Here is an 18,967-nt window from a genome sequence, read left to right as displayed (position 1 = left end):
CAGGGGCACCTGGATGGCTCAGTCGTTAAGCGTCTGCCTTCGGCTCAGGTCATGATCCTAGGGTCCTGGGATTGAGCCCCACTTTGGGCTCCCTGTTTAGTGGAGAGCCTGTTTCTTCCTCTCTCTCTGCCGGCAGCTCCCTCTGCTTAGGCTCTCTCTCTCTGTCAAATACATAAATAAAATCTTAAAAATAAATAAATAAATACATAAATTTAATTAAAAATTAAGCTTTTTATGATCACCTCTTAAAATAAGAATAAATTACATAGTATTGTCATTTTTTAAAATGTTAGGCTAAGCCTAAAGTAGGCAAAAAATCTTACTCAAAATGTTGATGAGTAGAATTCATCTTACCTATACCCTCCAAAACTAACTTTGAAGAGTGTAATGAAGATCAGATAAGCACTGAAGGATTAATGTTCTAGATTTTTCAAAGAAAGGAAAATAGGGCTGCCTGACTGGTTCAGTTGGGGGCACATGCAACTCTTGATCTTGAGGTCACGAGTTTAAGCCCCGTGTTGGGTGTAGAGATTATTTAAATAAATAAAACCTTTTTAAAAAAGAAAGGAAAATAGAAATATGAAATCAATACAATGGTTTTATATTTATCAAATTACTTTCATGTAAAATTTTACCCAAAGGGTTGCTCAAAACGTATCATAAAATACACGTTATTAATCTTTTAAAAAATAGTTTATTATAAACTAAATGAAGTAATGGGATAAGAAGACAACTAAACATTGTTCATCATGTCCATCAGAATTTACTTGTGGGATGAATCAGTCCAATTGCCAGATTGACCAATGGGTCAAAGATAGTAGATACAGAAAAACTTCTGAGAGGTGTTAGGAATTCAAATAGGCCTAATTCCTTTGAAGTAATAAATATATCTTTCCTAGCCAGTAACTTCGGATGGCTTTTGTACTTCCAGATGATCTAAGGATTTGATGAAAGAGATGAACTGCTTTTTTTTTAATCATTCCCTTTGTATCTCATTGAATCTTTCTATTCAAAATACAGTTGACCCAAAAACCAAAGCTGGCGGCATCACAATTCTGGACTTCCAGCTCTATTACAAAGCTGTCATCATCAAGACAGTATGGTACTGGCACCAAAACAGACACATAGATCAATGGAACAGAATCGAGAGCCCAGAAATGGACCCTCAACTCTATGGTCAACTAATCTTCAACAAAGCAGGAAAGAATGTCCAATGGAAAAAAGACAGTCTCTTCAACAAATGGTGTCAGGAAAATTGGACAGCCATATGCAGAAGAATCAAACTGGACCATTTTCTTATACCATACACAAAAATAGACCCAAAATGGATGAGATATCTAAATGTGAGACAGGAATCCACCAAAATCCTAGAGAAGAACACAGGCAACAACCTCTGTGACCTCAGCAGCAGCAACTGCTTGCTAGACACATCTCCAAAGGTAAGGGAAGCAAGGGCAAAAATGAACTATTGGGACTTCATCAAGATAAGAAGTTTTTGCACAGAAAAAGAAACAGTTGACAAAAACAAAAGACAACTGACAGAATGGGAGAAGATATTTGCAAATGTCTCATCAGATAAAGGGCCAGTATACAAAATCTATAAAGAATTTATCAAACTCAACACCCAAAGGACAAATAATCCAATCAAGAAATGGGCAGAAGACATGAACAGATACTTTTTCAAAGAAGACATATAAATGGCCAACACAAACATGAAAAAGTGCTCAACATCACTTGGCATCAGGGAAATACAAATCAAAACCACAATGAGATACCACCTCACACCAGTCAAAATGGCTAAAATTAACAAGTCAGGAAAGGACAGATGTTTATAGAATAATGATATTATTCTACTGTATTGGGACTCCCATTAGTTATATAGAGAAGACTGTTGACTAGCTGAGTAACATTAGTTTTCCTCTTTTTGTTCCCCCAGCTTCATTTATGATCTTATCTTTGCCTTTGGTGTTCTGAATTTTCACTCTGATGTGTCTGCAAATGTGTTGCTTTATGTTTACCCTAAATGAGTTTTTGAAATCTGAGCTAGTCTTTTATCAATTCAGTAAAATTCTTAGCTAATACCATAGAGACTATATTTGTTTCTTATACCTGGGAATTTCCTTTGCAATTTAGTGGCTCAGATTTGAGACAGCCAGTGATTTAACAGCTTGCATTTGCAAGCCACTATGAGCTGGCTCCAGCAAACTACTAACAGACTTTTAGGTGGACAGTGTTTTTCTCTCTATATTCAAGGTAATTATTGTGCTCTCTTTTGACTTTTGATTTTAAGAAGAAAAGTCTGCTGGTAAAAGATGACCATTCATCTGTACCTGATCTGATTTTTCCTTTGGCTGATTTTAAGATCTGTTTCTAGTGCTTTCCATTTTTACTATAATGTGCCAAGGGACAGCTTTATTTTTTGTTTATTTTCCTCGGGAACGCTTTGTGCTTCTTCAACATGAGGATTTATATCTTTTGTCAATACTAGAAAAATTTAAACCTTTATACTTTCAGATATTATTGCTTTGCATTTCATTTAGTTACTATTTATGTAATCCTCCCTCTATATTAATTTCTCAGATTTTCTCTCTTTAATTCTCATGGCTGCATTTTAGGCATTTTCCTTCGATCTATTTTTCATTTTACTAATTCTATCTTATGTTGTGACTAAGTGGCTATTTAACTTGTTCCCAGCTGATATCTCATTATCACTTCCCCACTAAGTGCAGCTCCTTCCCTTGTATGAAATTTGAAACCGCTGTCTCTGGTGGTAGGCTAGTTACCCAGACTTTGTTAACCAATCAGCATGTTCTGTCTTTCTTGCTCATAGTGGTTGGTTCAGGATTAGTATTATCATCCAAGTGTAAGAAATAAAACTAAAATCAGAATGCTTAATATGCAATTTTTTTCTTTATTTGCATTGGGCTTGCTAGAATGAGGCTTATGAAGTCCTGAGCAGTGAAGGAGATAAATGGTGAAAATGTTGCTAATCCAAAGGAAAGCAGAGGTGAAACATAAAGAATAGGAATCCAAAAGTTTATCATTTTATTTGGACCTCTGAGTTCAGCAGCACCTAAAGTTAACATTGCCCCCAGATTTTCATTTTATATGTGCTAGAGACTGCTTCAATTGGATTTCTGCATCTTGAATATGAGTCATCTCTAGTAAAATAGCATAATAGTTATTCCCCAGTCTTCTCTCATCTTTCTGTCTGGCAAGTGGTAGGAAGTATAAATTTGAATATAAAAGAAAGAAATAATTTAACTGTTCCATGATGAACACTGTGATGCCTAGCTCAGACACTTCTGGACTAAAGGATTAATTAACCTGCTCCTGGACATTCTCTTTATAGACAATTCTCAGCTTTCAGCCTGCATCAGTTAAAGTTCAACCAAAGGAACAGAACCAGTAGGAGATAGATATGAGATATTTATAAGGAATAGACTTACACAATTATAGGGACTGGCAAAGTAAGGCTGAAATCTGTAGGGCAGGCTAACAGGAAGGGCAGGCTGGATCTTCTGGGCACCAGCTGAAGCTGCTGTTCACAGGTAGAATTTCTTCTTTCTCAAGGAAGTCATATTTCTTCTCTTAAGGCCTCTTAACTTATCAGGCCCAACTAGATTGTCAAGGATAATCTCTCTTACTTAAAGTCAACTGAAATTACCTTCACAGGAGCATCTATATGGGTGTCTGATTGAAGAACTGGGGACTATAACCTAGTCAAGGTGATACATAAAATACACTATCATAGAATGTTCTTTGTCTTTGGCTGACTTATTTTGCTTAGCATAATACCCTCCAGCTCCATCTATATCTTTGCAAAGGGCAAGATTTTATTCTTTTTATGGCTGAGTAATATTCCATTGTATTTTAAACTAAGGGAAGACTATTGAATGAATTTTTTTGCCACATTAGAAATGACCAATATCATATAACAATATTCCCCAAATTAGCTTGTGATGTTTTGTTTCAATTCATTTAAATTCTGGTCTGCCGGAGTGGAAATAACTGGGGATTTAACGACACCATTTCATTCAATTCTTTTAGTGTCTTTATGAATATAATAGCTTCATTATTGTATTTCTATTATTCCTACTTGAATGAAGAAGAAAATTATTATAACTTAAAAAATAATAGCACACAAATTGCTTCATTCTAGAAGTGGCAGTGCATGAATATTGTTACAGTAATGTTGATGAAATGACAGACATGTTTACTTCCTGAAAAAAAAAAAACAAAAAAGAATTCTGTCGAAATGACAACCTTTAGGTAGATGCATCTACCTCTCTGGTCCATAATCACTGTTAAATTGAACAGTGTTCAATTTTGAGGAGGGAGTATTTACACCACAAAAATTGGCAAATGCTACAAATCAAGGCTTTTCTCCAAAGAGCTTGCTGATCATATGTACCAGCACACATTCTAATACCCTCCCAATAACTCAAAGACCTTTTTCTCCCAATTTTTCTTTCTCTTCATGATCCAATTTTAATCAAATAAAAAATTTTAAAGAAAAATGAAAGAGGGCTAATTTAACCAAGTTTGTATTAATCTCTTCAAGATAGTAAATCATTTGAATGTAGCCTTTATAAGGAGATGGGTTTTGCTTTGTCTACTGCTACTTAATCAGTCTGTAGAACACAGTAGGTGTTCCTAAAATATATTTGGTCAAAAGGTCAAAATTTAGACTCAGATTACCAAAGGTTTTTTAGGGATGATGTGGGTCCCTTGACATTTTCTTCTTCGATCATAGATTTTCTGTGGACGTTGACCAAACAGTAATCTTAGTTGCACAATGGTTACAGAGACTTAAAATGTGTTTTCAGCCACCCTGAGATTTTTGCGTTAATCAAAGAATATGTTGTCAAAGAAAAACTGATCCTTTTAATAACTGGAAAATTAAACCATTTCTTGGAGGAAAATCTAAATGAAATTAATACACATTAAAATAGATTAAGGTAAATATAGATAAAAAATTTAAAGAAGCTTACACATGGAATACTGTATCTTAGATAATCAGAGTAGTAGAAAATGAGCAAAGATTAATATTTATCAAGTACTTGAGTTGACTGATATTTTGCTAAGTAATTTGATTGCCCTGTCTCATTTTTTTACCTCATAATAACTCTATGAGATAGGTGATTTTATTATTTCATATAAGAGATAAGGTAACTGAAATAGGCTAACTGGAGGCTTTAATTTTTTGAGAAACCTCCACACTAGTTTCCATAGTGGCTGCACCAGTTTACATTTGCACCAACAGTGTAGAAGACTTTCAATTTCTCTACAAACTTCCCAACACTTGTTTTCTTTTCTTTCTTTCTTTCCTTCATTTTTTTTTGATAATAGACATTCTAATAGGTGTGAGATGATATCTCATTGTAATTTTAATTTGCATTTCCCTGATGATTAATGATGTTCAGCACCTTTTTACGTACCTGTTGACCATTTGTATGTTTTCGTTGGAGAAATGTGTGTCTGGATGCAACTTCACCAAGAAAATTAAACCTCCTGGTATAATTTTTGCATCTATGTATTTATTTTATCTCTCTCTCTCCCAAAATACATGTAAAGGTTAATGATAGTTATCCCTGGGTAATAGAATGATGGGTGACATTTTCTTCTTTATATGAGCCTATATTAAAAATATCATATGCAGTGAATATGTTTTCTATTCTTTACACAAAACACCAAAAGACAGTAAATATTGTGACTGGTTCAAAATTTTAATACATAAGACATGAGATAGTTGGCCAACTGCTAAGAAAATCTAACAAACAGATACACTTGAACCACAAACTTAAGCAACTAAATAATAACCTCATATAAAAATAACATGCTAAACTGATTAGAGAAAAATCCAGTAATGATCTAAGCAAACTTTACATAAGACTTGTGTGAAAGACACTGAATATGTCACACAGCATCTTGTGGAAAATTAATCTGACTGTCAAAAAAAACTCCTCCTTGAGAGTATGCAAGGGAGATTCCAACAGATTTTTACAGCAACATTGATAGATGGTGTTAAGTAATGCTGTAGAAGCAAACCATGCATATAAAATAACTTGTGCTGTAGAAAATCAGTAACGATTTTCTCAATCCATATATACTCAATTACCTTTTAAAGATGCTCATTAAAGAATGTAGAAACAAAAGCCATGAATAATTTGTCCAAGCACTACAAGAATAAGTTTTGAAGATTCCTTTTACTGACCCTTGTAATATTCCAATAAATAGCGGACAAAACAGAAATTACCCATTTTTAATGATTCTGCACAAGCTAGTGTATCTCTATATTATATAGTAAAAATGATAAAATTGGATTAAAAACGCTATACAACTCTTATGATATCCAGAACAAAAAGGAAGATCCTTAAAATTTAAACAAACCTAAATTCATCGAAATAAAAAATTTACCAGACTATATTTTGGCATAATGCAATACAATCAAGTTCTATCGCTCTGCCTGAAGAAGACACCTTGTGATTTTTGAACACAATATCTACCCAGAAAGTACCTATGAAGATGTGAGAAATTCCTAATGGATAAAAATTTTATACAAACAAACATCATAAAAGGAAAGAGATACTAGTGATCTCAAGAATTCATTTCTAAATTTAGAAGGTAAAAATCCAAATAAAAACTTGGATTAGTATTCTACAGTAAGACTTACATTTCTTTATCTCTTTCCTTTCTTCACCCTGATCGTCCCAGCCTTCCTCTTGATCTATACAGAAGTCTTGGTGAACCAGGGAGAGCAGAAATTTTATAGGTAAGTAATTTGACTTTAACCTCTCTAACGTGTATTTCATTACCTCTCTTCAAAAAACACTTTGATATCCAAGAAGTGCTATATCAGAAAGAATACGTAGTGTGGATCAGATACAGGCTGGTAAACTCATTTCTCTACCTGCTGGCTATAAGAGTGTGGACAAGTTTCTCACTGAATAATTTCCAATTTCTTTGTCTGCAAAACTGAGTTAATAATAGCTACTTTTAAGAGTTGAAATGATGTATATCCATCCATGTCTATCTTTAGATCTGTGTGTGTGTGTGTGTGTGTGTGTGTCTGTCTGTCTGTCTGTCTGTCTGTCTCTATCTCTGTCTCCATCTGTCTACTTGTATGCAAACAGTAGGTCAGGCTCTATCTATATATTTTGATATTTGTAGATAGTGCCTGAAACATAGTAGACACTCAACATCAGTCATCTACTCTTCTCCCATGTTCTAATTCCACATTTATTTAAGCCCTTTTCTTCTTTTAAGACCCAGATAAAATCTTTCATTTTCCACTTGAATTTTGCTGACATTCCCACATCATGGTAATTTGAGCTCACTTGCCAATTAGCCTTCACTTTTTAACACTGTTTGTCATTTGTTCTGTTGGGTATATAAATAACTGCTCTCTGAACTCCCTTCTAAGCATCTTGAAGAAAAGAATTATGCATTTTTAAATGCATATACCTTAGTCAATTGCAGGAGTTGGATATTTAATAATTAAGAACTAATATAGAGAAAATGTTATTCATTTGTACCAAAGAATCTATATAGAGCTTGAACCAAGACCTATATGGTGTTCTGACCAAGGTTGTGTCTTCCTATATTTACTTTCTCACTTGACCCACTATTTATTCAAATGAAATTAGTTAACATTTACTGAGCTTCTGTGGTAAGCCAAACCCTTTGCATTTATCATCTTACTTAATCATCACAGAAATCCTACGAGCTATAAATGATTATTCCTGCTTTGCAGATAGATAAATAAAAACTCACAGAGTTTAACAAAACTTCTTCAGGTGCTCTTAATACTCAAACCTGAATTAGACGCAAGTCAGCCTGACTTCAAAGTCCAGGTTCTTCCCAGCATACTACAATGTCCACTCATACTTAGATAATTCAAGTCTGTTTCTCCTCGAAGTCTCTCACCACTGAGATTTGCACAGACTTATTTTTACAGTTGTGCAGTTCTGGATCAAGTATACACACACACACACTCACACATATTCTCCAAAAGATAACCATTTGTTCTCAAAAATGATAAAGTAATAAGAAGAAAAATATTTACCTAAAGACCCCCAGAGTTTACATGGAATTAGTACTCTAATACTACTGCAAATTATTTGTACCATAGTCTTAGATTCTCATTCTTGTTTGAATTAGTGTTTCCTTGGTCTTGCTGAGAATAAGAAACTAGTTAACTGCTAAGCCTCATCCTTCTTTAACAATAAACAAATAACAGAAATTTCTAGTCAGAACTGAAATGAGTATACTGGTTCAAAATCTTAGTTTCTGATGTACTGTCAGGTGAGTGTGTGTGTTGGGGGGGAGGGTTCATGAACTCCTGGCAACCACTGATCTTCCTACTGTCTCCATAGTTTTTCTTCGTCCAGAATGTCATATAATTGGAATTATAAAGTATATAATATATTTAAACTGTACTATTTCACTTAAGAAAATACATCTGAAGTTTTTTCATGTCTTTTCCTGGCTTCATAGCTCACTTATAAAATCATTTAATAATATCCCATTGTATGGATGTACCACAGATTGTTTATCCATTCACCTATTGAAGGACATCTTGGTTGTTTCCACTTTGATAATTATGATAAAACTGCCAAAAACATTCATGTCCTAGTTTTTGTGTATATACAAGTTTTCAACTCCTTTGGGTAAATAAGTAAAAGTAGGATTGCTGAATCACATGGTAAGACTATTTTACCTTTGTAAGAAACTATCAAATTGTCTTCCAAAGTGGATGTGCCATTTTGCATTCCCACCAGCAGTGAATGAGAGTTCCTGTTGCTCCATATCAACACTGGTATTTGGAGTTAACAGTGTTTTGGATTTTAGCTATTCTGATAGATGTGGTAAAATGCAGTCTTTGTTGTTATATATATCAATCTATTTTACTCAAAGTGCTTCTCAATGTTATCTCCACTGTTTACATTCTAAAAATAGTCGTCTCTGCTAACATTTTAGGTCCTTGAGTTTCTGGAGTATCTAGTCTTTTTAATTCTTGTTTGTACATTCAGGAAATTCTTTTTTGAGCTCATCTTTCTCTGAAATTCCTGGGCAAATGTAATCAACAACAACCAACATACACATTGGCATTCTCTTTCCCAACTTTTTCCCTAAAACTAAGAGATCATTTGTACATGATCTGTCCCCCAAAGTTAGCTCAGGAGACAGATTTACCAAATATTTTGCTACAGTACAACATGGATTATTACCATATAATATGGATTGCCTTCTACCCATCCCCCTGTTCCTAAGCCAATGCCATATATTACTTTTTCATTTTCATGGGAATCTTACTTCTGATTGTCAGCTCCTGTACTAGTGAAAATAAGCTAGTTTTTTTTTACAAAGGCCTATATCAGAATGTTTTAAAGCAAAAGTTTATTTTTCACTCATTAAATATTGTTTTTTTAATTTCAAGTTTCTTTATCTCAATTTTTTTTCTCTAAGAAAGGTAAAAGCAAATGTATTAATCAAGGTTTTCCAGAGAAATAAAACCAATAGGACAGATTGCTAGCTAGCCAGATAGATAGATGACAGATAGCTAGATAGCTAGACAGAAGAGTTGGCTCATTGGCTCATGCTGTTATGGAGGCCAAGAAGTGCCACAGTCAGCTGTGCACAAGCTGGAGAACCAGGAAAGCCAGTGTTGTAATTCCATTTGAATCTAAAAGGCTCAGAACCAGTGGAGACAAGAGTGTAACTCTCAGTCCAAAGCCATAAACCCAAGAACAGGGAGCTCAGATATCTGCAGGTAGAAGAATTCACCCTTTTTCTGCCTTTTTGTTTTATTCAATCAACAGAATGGATGATGCTTGCCTGCATGGGTAAAGGCAGATCTTTACTCAGTGTTACTGATTCAAATGCTAATCTCTTCTGGAAACACTTTAACAGATATATGGAAAAATAATGTTTTATAAGCTCTTTGGACATTCCTTAGTATAGTCAAGTTGACACAAAATTAACCATCATAACAAATTATTCCTGACAGGTGCCCTACAAAAACTATGTTACCTAGGCTAACTTTGGTTTGGGCTCTAAGCATGGAGGTCAACTGCAATTAAAGTAACAAAGTTACAGTTCCTTTTATCTACTTCCTTATATACTAAAGTATCTCCAGCCCTTTGTAATCTGAAAAGAGATTTCTAAGGGATTGTCCCTTCCTTCCTTCCTTCCTTCCTTCCTTCCTTCCTTCCTTCCTTCCTTCCTTCTTTCCTTCCTTCCGTTCTCTCTCTCTCTCTGTGCCTCTCTTTTCTATTCATCAGAAAGGACCTATCAAACAGAAACAGTGTGCCATGGTGGTTTAGAAAAAACAAGAGACAAAATCAGACAATATGAAAAAAAATCAGGACAGGGCAACCTATTAGACATAAAATAAAATAAAGCCCATTGAGTTGCTTCTGCCTGTCCTAAATTAATTTTCCAAGAGCATTAAGCAATAGGAATTGTCCTCTGCCTATTTTATAGGTGTAGAAAGCAAACAAACAATTTTAAAACATGTGTAAGCATGTTTTTTCTTTAAAAGAAAACTGAAGGTTTTGATCAAATAGCCACATTTTAATAGTTGCAGTGTAATAAAGCGAAACCAAGTTTAGTTTTCAAACCCAAGATACATTGCTTTAATAGCCATGCTTAGTTTAAAACTCGCAGCTGTTAAATCCATGATAACTTACTTTAATAATGCTGGTTGTTCCAAAATAAGAAAATTGTATCAAACTACTTCAATTAATTCACTTGGAAATGAAAATTAGAAGTAAATATTTAAACATATCCCCAATTATAATTCTTTATTCACATAGGACACCATTTGGAGAATTTAAGAGAACATTAAGTATCTATTATCTGATTTTCTTTTTTTCTGTGTCGTGTATGAAGCAGCATCCATGTTGTTCCCTTCCCTGCAGAACAGTGAGGTTTTGATAAAAAAATAATTCTTCTTCCCTAACATTTATCCTTTCTCTTGTACTCTGGATTCAGGCCTCTCCCAGCTTGCATAAGTTATCCATCCATTCATATATGTATCCATCCATTCATAGATTCTGAAATACTGCACTGAGATTCTACTATGTACTGAGCACTATGCTAGGCATCTAGGATACAGTGATCCCAGAAAATATGCTGGAGAAAACAGGAGAAACCTGACATACAGGAAACCTGGTAATCAGCTCCTGTTCTCCATCCAGCTCCCATTCTCAAACTGGAACAAATCAAAGCTCTTATTTTCTGAAAGGAAGGAAGTGTATGGGAAGGGTTGAAGTCAGACAGGAAATTCTTTTTTTTTCTGCAGGTATTGGAAGAGATTTTTGTTATCAGTATTTTTCAGCCCCAATTTCTCAAAGGCAAAATAACTTGGAATATTCCTGGAATTTCTTACAATCATCTTCATGTATATTTAAACCAGAGCAGAGAGCAGCTATCAAGTGATGCCAAACACCAGCCAGGACAAATTGGATTTGGATCTTGCAGACAGACCCCATGGAACTCAGGATGGATAGCTGAGTAGACACAGACTTCATTTCATTAATCTTGCAATAGTGACCCCCCATACTGGGTTATTTAATTTTGGGATCCTATTTACAATGTTATGATGGGGTAATTTACCAGACAGACCCTTTTTTCCATTGTGACACGATGCAAAGAAAGACGAAGGAATAAACACACATGCTGATAGTTTTCAGCTTTGGTGGCAAGGAATTGAGAAAGTTTCTATCTATTGACGTCTATTTCCTCTGTGATTTAGGAAGCAAGCTTATCTTATGAGAATGAGGAGGCAAATATAAATAATAAAATATACTCAAGTTTTTAACAACTTAAAGAAAAAGCAAACATGTTCCCAGTCCCTATGCTTTCCCCCTCAATCCTCCCCTAACAGATACTTCCTTTCCCTCAGCTGCTGAGACACTTTTAACACCTCTACTTCCTGATACGTCCATGGCTGTATTTTTACTTAATTGGTTTTACTTGTTTGCTCCAACTCAGCCTGCCATATGGGGTTTCCACATCTCTCAGTTCTAAAGTTTAGTTTCTTAGAAACAAGAATCTGATGGGCCAGGTTGGCTCAACTGGACCCATCTGAAACATTGGACTGTGGCCAAGAGTCACAGCCATGCGATCCTGGTGGCCATTCCTGCATATAGAGACTATGTTTGGAGAAAGGGAAAATTGTAATAGATAGCCAAATAGCATGTATCTATGACACACTAAACCCAGCCCATGGTCTCTGTGTCCCTGGTATTCATTTTCAGAAAGTTTCTTCTTGGTCTCCCTGTTGGGCTCTGTTTCCTCCACCTTAAAACCTTGGTGTTTGTCAGGATTCCCTTCACAGCCTTCTTCCCTTCTCACTCTAGACCCCACCCTTGGGTAATTTCATCCTTTCCCAAGGATACAATTAACAGTTATGGGGTGGTGACCCTGAAATCTATACCTCTTTTACAGGTCTCACTCCTAAGTGGCAGGCTAGTAAAACACCACTATGAACAGAGCTGGGCTATGGAAAGAGAGAAAAATCTTGATGACATCAAAAGTGTCAAAACCCTGAACTGAGCTGGACTGAATCACATCCATTTCTTCGATGTTTTGCAATAGGAATTCTTCTTACTTAAGCCAGATTGAGGTGGGTTTCTGTTATATCCCAAAGCTTATTTGACTGATCCAGGGATTTTTTTTTTTTTCCATTTGGTTTCTTCCTCAGTGTTTCCTCTTTGTTTCTTCACAGTTCTCTTCTTGGTCACCTCGTTCCTTTTCTCCCAAGGTCAGGATAATAGCAACCCCACAAACATTCTCATGTTCCTCCAGAAACATTCATACTCTTTCCATTGTTATCAGTCTCCTTTCCCAAGTCAACACACACACATGCATGCACACACATGGAAACAAATTCAGAATGCTAGTTATCATTTAGCTCTTAGCTAATAAACAGTTAATTTGAGAATGTGTAGTTATCAAAGTTAATCCAAGGGATATTCTCCATTTTCACTAGAAAAGGAGGTAAGGTTTCAGCATGACTGATAGTGAAACAAGAACTCAAGAGCCCTGAGAACTAGTTCTCAGAAATTATTTTAGAGAAATAGAAAATATTTCTGCCTCTTTATTTCTTTTCTAATTAAAAATTATAATATCTATTCTTCATAGTGTTGTTACAAAAGTCTAATTCATAAGAACTGAAATGCTTTGATAAATGGGAAACTGTTCTTTGATAATGAGCTTTTAAAAGAGGTAGATATACATGAGAAAGTGAAAAAATTAAGTGATATTAAGTGAATGAGATCTTAAAAAATACATATGTAAGTACTTAGATATATGCCATTATTATCCTGATATATACAAGAATAGTTATTATATTTTTATTTATCCAGACCATTATTTTGTAAATAAAACTTTGCAAGTTCTTTCCATATATTTACAAATACAGCAAACTATATGGAATTCATATGCATTACAGCACTTTGATATGTGTACAAAGGATTCAGTTTAAAGGGAAAAGGACATCACATCAATTAGAGGAAGGATGAAAACCATATGATCATTTCAGTAGATGCAGAAAACGCATTTGACAAAGTACAGCATCCACTGATAATAAAAACTCTCAACAAAGTAGGTCTAGAGGGAACATACCTCAACATAAAAAAGGCCTATATGAAAAACGCACCACTAACATCATACTCAATAGGGAAAAACTGAGCATTTCCCCGAAGGTCAGGAACAAGACAAGGATGTTCATTCTCACCACTTTTATCCAACACAGTACTAGAAGTCTTAGCCACAGAAATCAGACAACAAAAAGAAATAAAAGGCATCCAAATTGGTAAGAAAGAAGTAAAACTTTCATTATTTACAGATGACATGATATTATACATAGATAACCCAAAGACTCCACCCAAAAACTACTAGAACTGATAAATGAATTCAATAAAGTCAAAGGATACAAAATTGATGTAAAGAAATCTGTTGCATTTCTATATGCTAATAATGCAGAAAGCAGCAGAAAAAGAAATTAAGAAAAACAATCCCATTTACAATTGAGCCAAAAATAATGAAATACCTAGAAATAAACTTAACCCAAGAGTGAAGGACCTATACTCTGAAAACTTTAAAACATTGATGAAAGAAATTGAAGATGACACAAAGAAATGGAAAGCCATTCCATGCTTGTGGATTGGAAGAACAAATATTGTTAACATGTCCACACTACCCAAAGTAATCTACAGATTTAATGCAATCCCTATCAAAATACCAACAGCATTTTTCACAGAACGAGAACAAACAATTCTAAACTTTGTATGGAACCACAAAAAACCTTGAATAACCAAAGCAATCTTCAAAAAGAAAAACAAAACTGGAGGTATCACAGTTTCAGACTTCAAGTTACATTACAAAGCTATAGTAATCAAAACAGTATGTATGGTACTGGCACAAAAATAGACACATAGATGAATGGAACAGAACAGAAAATCCAGAAACAAACCTATGATGTTATGGTCAATTAATCTTCAGTAAAGGAGGCAAGAATATGCAATGGCAAAAAAGATAGTTTCCTCAACAAATGATTGGGAAAACTGGACAGCTAAATAATCAGAGAAAGACAAGTATCATATGATTTCACTGATATGAGGAATTCTTAATCTCAAGAAACAAACTGAGGGTTGCTGGAGTGGTGGGGGTGGGAGGGATGGGGTGGCTGGGTGATTGACATTGGGGAGGGTATATGCTATGGTGAGCGCTAATGAAGGGGGGAAATCCGAGGGGGAGACGAACTGAACCATGGGAGACTATGGACTCTGAGAAACAAACGGGGTTTTAGAGGGGAGGGGGGTGAGGGGGATGGGTTAGTCCGGTAATGGGTGTTAAGGAGGTCATGTGTTGCATAGAGCACTGGGTGTTATATGCAAACAATGAATCATGGAACACTACATAAAAAAAATTAATTAATTAATTTTTAAAAAATGTGAACCTGAAACCACAAAAATCCTTGAAGAGAGGACAGGCAGTAATTTCTCTGACATTGGCTGTAGTAATCTTTCTAGATATGTCTCCTGAGGCAAGGGAAACAAAAGCAAAAATAAACTACTGGGATACATCAAAATAAAAAGCACCTGTCATGATGAATGCTGGATAATATGTGAAATTGTTGAATCACTATATTGTATACCTGAAACCAATATAACACTAGAATTAAAATTTAACAAAAAAAGCAAGCACTAAAAATAAAAAAGCTGCACAGCAAAGGAAACAATAAAATTAAAAGACAACTTACTGAATGGGAGAAGGTATTTGCAAATGATATATTGAATCAAGAGTTAGTATGCAAAATATATAGAGAACGTATACAACTCAACACCAAAAAAACCCCAAATAATCCAATTAAAAATGGGGAGAAGAAGTGAATAGACATTTCTCCAAGGAAGACATCGAGATGGCCAATAGGCACATGAAAGATGCTCAACATCACTCATAAACAGGGAAATGCGAATCAAAATCACAATGAGATATCACTTACATCTGTCAGAATGGCTAAAATAAAAAAAAAATGAAGAAACAACAAGTGTTGGTGAGGATGTAGAGAAAAAGGAACAACTTGGGCACTCTTGGTACAAATGCAAACTGGTTCAGCCACTTTCACACTGTGGAGGACAGTGTGGAAGATCCTCAAAAAATTAAAAATAGAACTACCCTACCATCCAGTAATCTTATTCCTGGACATTTACCCAAAGAATACAAAAACACAGGGTGCCTGTGTAGCTCAGTCAGTTGAGCTTCAGACTCTCGATTTTGGCTCAGGTCATGACCTTTTGGTCATGAGATCAAGCCCCACATTGGGCTCTGAGCTCAGCGGGGAGTATGCTTCCCTTCTCCCTCTCCCTCTGCCCCTCCCCCTGCTCATGCACACTGTCTCTCTTTCAAGTAAATAAATAAACAAATAAAATACAAAAACACTAATTTGAAGGGACATATGCACCCCTATATTTATTGCAACATTACATACAATAGCCAAACTATGGAAGCAGTCCAAGTGTCCATGGGTAGATGAATCAATAAAGAAGATGTGGTATATATATTATTCATCCATAAAAAAGGAAAGAAATCTTGCCATTTGCAACAACACGGATGGGTCTAGAGAGTATAATGCTAAGTGAAATAAGACAGAGAAAGACAAATACCATATGATTTCATTCATATGTGGAATTTAAGAAACAAAAAGTTAACAAAGGAAAAAAAGAAAAACCAACCAAAACACAGACTCATAACTATATAGAAGAAACCGATGGTTACCAGAGGGGCAAGGGGTGGGGGGAGGGTAAATTGGTGAGTGGGATTAAGAGTACATTTATCTTGATGAGCACTGAGTAATATATGGAACTGCTGAATGACTATATTGTACTCCTGAAACTAATATAACACTGTATGTTAACTACACTGGAATTAAGATAAAATTTAAAAAAAAATAAAGGGAAAAAGAACTCAACCATTGTTTAATGCCATACAGACATATTTGTATCTTGATTGCATGAATATTGATCTAGCCAGACATGAAACATTGAACTGATCACAAATGTACCCGTGTTTCTGTTTAGTAGATTTCTATAAAAGACTGAGTGCAACATAATAAGATGTTGTAAGCAGATCCATAGCAATACTTTAGAATACTCCCAAGCAATTCCTAGGGCATCAAGTAAAAATTAATTTCAATACAAATTAAATATAGATAATACATTTTACTTCTAACATATATCTTGCTTATGGCACATATCCCAAAATAACCTGCATAAGACTTACATTCTTCATAGCAATATTAATTAAATATTAATTTCTTTTTTGTTTATGTAAAATATTGTTTTAAAAGAGAGCTTATGATATTAGGACTGGATAATAATCGTCTTGCATCTCTAAGCAAATCCTTAAAACCAATTCCCTTAAGCAAAAGATCTCACTTATTAAATGTATAGCTACCTCTAAAACAATTTGTTATAAATAAGCATTCCAAAGGATAACACCAAAAGAACAAGTAGAATAAAAAATATATAGCGGTGTAGTAGAAAGAACAGAAAGGGAAGAGAAGGAAGCCTTAGTATCTAGTTTAGTTCTTGTATTAGACAAATGTGTGATCTTGTTAGTTCCCTCCCTTCCTTGGGCCTCAGTTTTCTCACCTGAATAAAGAGAATGTTGATTTTTATAAAGAAGACTCTTATTCATCTTAAGTTGCATCTTAAGTATGTCAGTTACTATTTAGTGCAGTAAGGAGAGAAATTAATAGACACGTAATGGAAACACCTTAAGTAACATTACACAGGAAAATCAAGGGTAAACCTTTTCCAAAAAGAAGTCCATGCATCTTCTGAAATTATCAAATGCATTTATGGAAGGGTTAGCTCCAGTTTACTCTTAAGAAATTCAAAAATGTGGTTTGTAGATTATTTGTGATGTTTTGCTGTATCTCTCTTTGCTTTACTAAATTATGTGCCTCTTTTGTCACTCTTCTTCTAAATAGTTAAGAACTTGGAAAATTGGGCTACAGTTGGGAAATAAGGAAAAGCACTAGCTGACCTAAAATTGTTTAAAATGTATTTGTGTTCCAATTTAAGAAAGACAGTAAATCAAAGAAGAGTAAGTAAAAAGTTGCCTGGAGCTACTTTAACTAATACACCAATAGCACACACAAGAGTCACATGGTGCTTTGAATAACTATCATTTTTCTCTTCCTATTGAAAAGCAAATGTAGCAGGATCCACTTAAACATTAGTCATGTCAAATTGATCCTGGAGTTCTCTTCTTTCCTTAAGGCAGTTATACAAACACAGTATCATTATTATTATGGGAGAAGCTGAGACTAGCTCTGTGCTCAAGGTGCTAAAATAATTTAGTCATTACCAAATGTTATAGTTTAGCATCATACAAGCACTGCTTTACTTGGACTAGTCTGTCTTTTGAGATTATTAAGAAATAAAACATAAGCCACCTGCTCAATCAACAAAAGCAATCAAAGAGAAATGAAGTCAGGCTTCAGTGCAAATAAAGGTTAGGACAATAGTCATCTGGGGACGGAGTAACAGTAAGTTCACTACTGAGAATTATTTTAAGAATAAAGAAAGCCAATTTAGTCCATTTAGTGGGGAAAAAAACTCTAATGAGACTTTAACGAGGGAAGAAAATACACATCCCCGGGCTTAGGTGGGGTACTCTGTGAAACTCTTGGCAGTGAATTTTAGAGCTACCTTTCCTTCACACCTGCTACTCTGCTTTTATTCATTCACATAATTATAAACCATCCATTGTATACCAGACAATTGCTGGTCATATGGAGGAGAAAGATAAGTACCTATTTGTAGGATGATAATTGCTGTAACAGGGTTTGCATAGTATGCTAGGAGACAAGAAGAGTAACATCTGGCCAATGCTAGAACATCAAGGAAGATGTCCCAGAAGAGGAAATTACTGCCCTAAATCTTAAAGAGTATAGGAGTTAGACCAGGTGAAGAAGTGGAATCAGGCTTTTCCAGGGAAAAGGATATCTTTCAGGAAATCATGATAGATTCAGAAAACTTCTGGAAGATCAGCTACATGTACAGGAAGTGAGAGATGAAGTTAGAGGCAAGAGTCAGATCATGGAGAGCCTTGCAGGTTAAGCCAAAGAGCTTAAATTTTATTTTGAATACTGTGTGGAGCCATTGGTGGAATATGAGGAAGCAGAGTAACAAGATTGTTGTTTCCTTTTTTAAAAAAAACCAAAACCTGTGTATGCAGAGTTTCATCTTTTATTCATATATTCAACAAATATTTGTGGAGCATCTACTGTGATCAATGTACTGTATCAGAAAAAGAAAATGCAACTATAAATCAGAAAGTCAGGGTCTCTGCCCTTCGCGGAGATTATAATTCCTCAATAGAGACTAATAGCCAATTGCTTATTACTCAAGAGGTTATTTCAATATACATGGCAAGAAATAAAAGG

This window comes from Callorhinus ursinus, unplaced genomic scaffold (genome assembly GCF_003265705.2).
Source record: "Callorhinus ursinus isolate GAN/ISIS: 27379988/994484 unplaced genomic scaffold, GSC_fseal_2.0 scaffold14, whole genome shotgun sequence".
In the NCBI taxonomy this organism is placed as follows: Eukaryota; Metazoa; Chordata; class Mammalia; order Carnivora; family Otariidae; genus Callorhinus; species Callorhinus ursinus.
The sequence above is the reverse complement of the archived record's forward strand: the minus strand, read 5'-3'. Positions refer to the sequence as shown.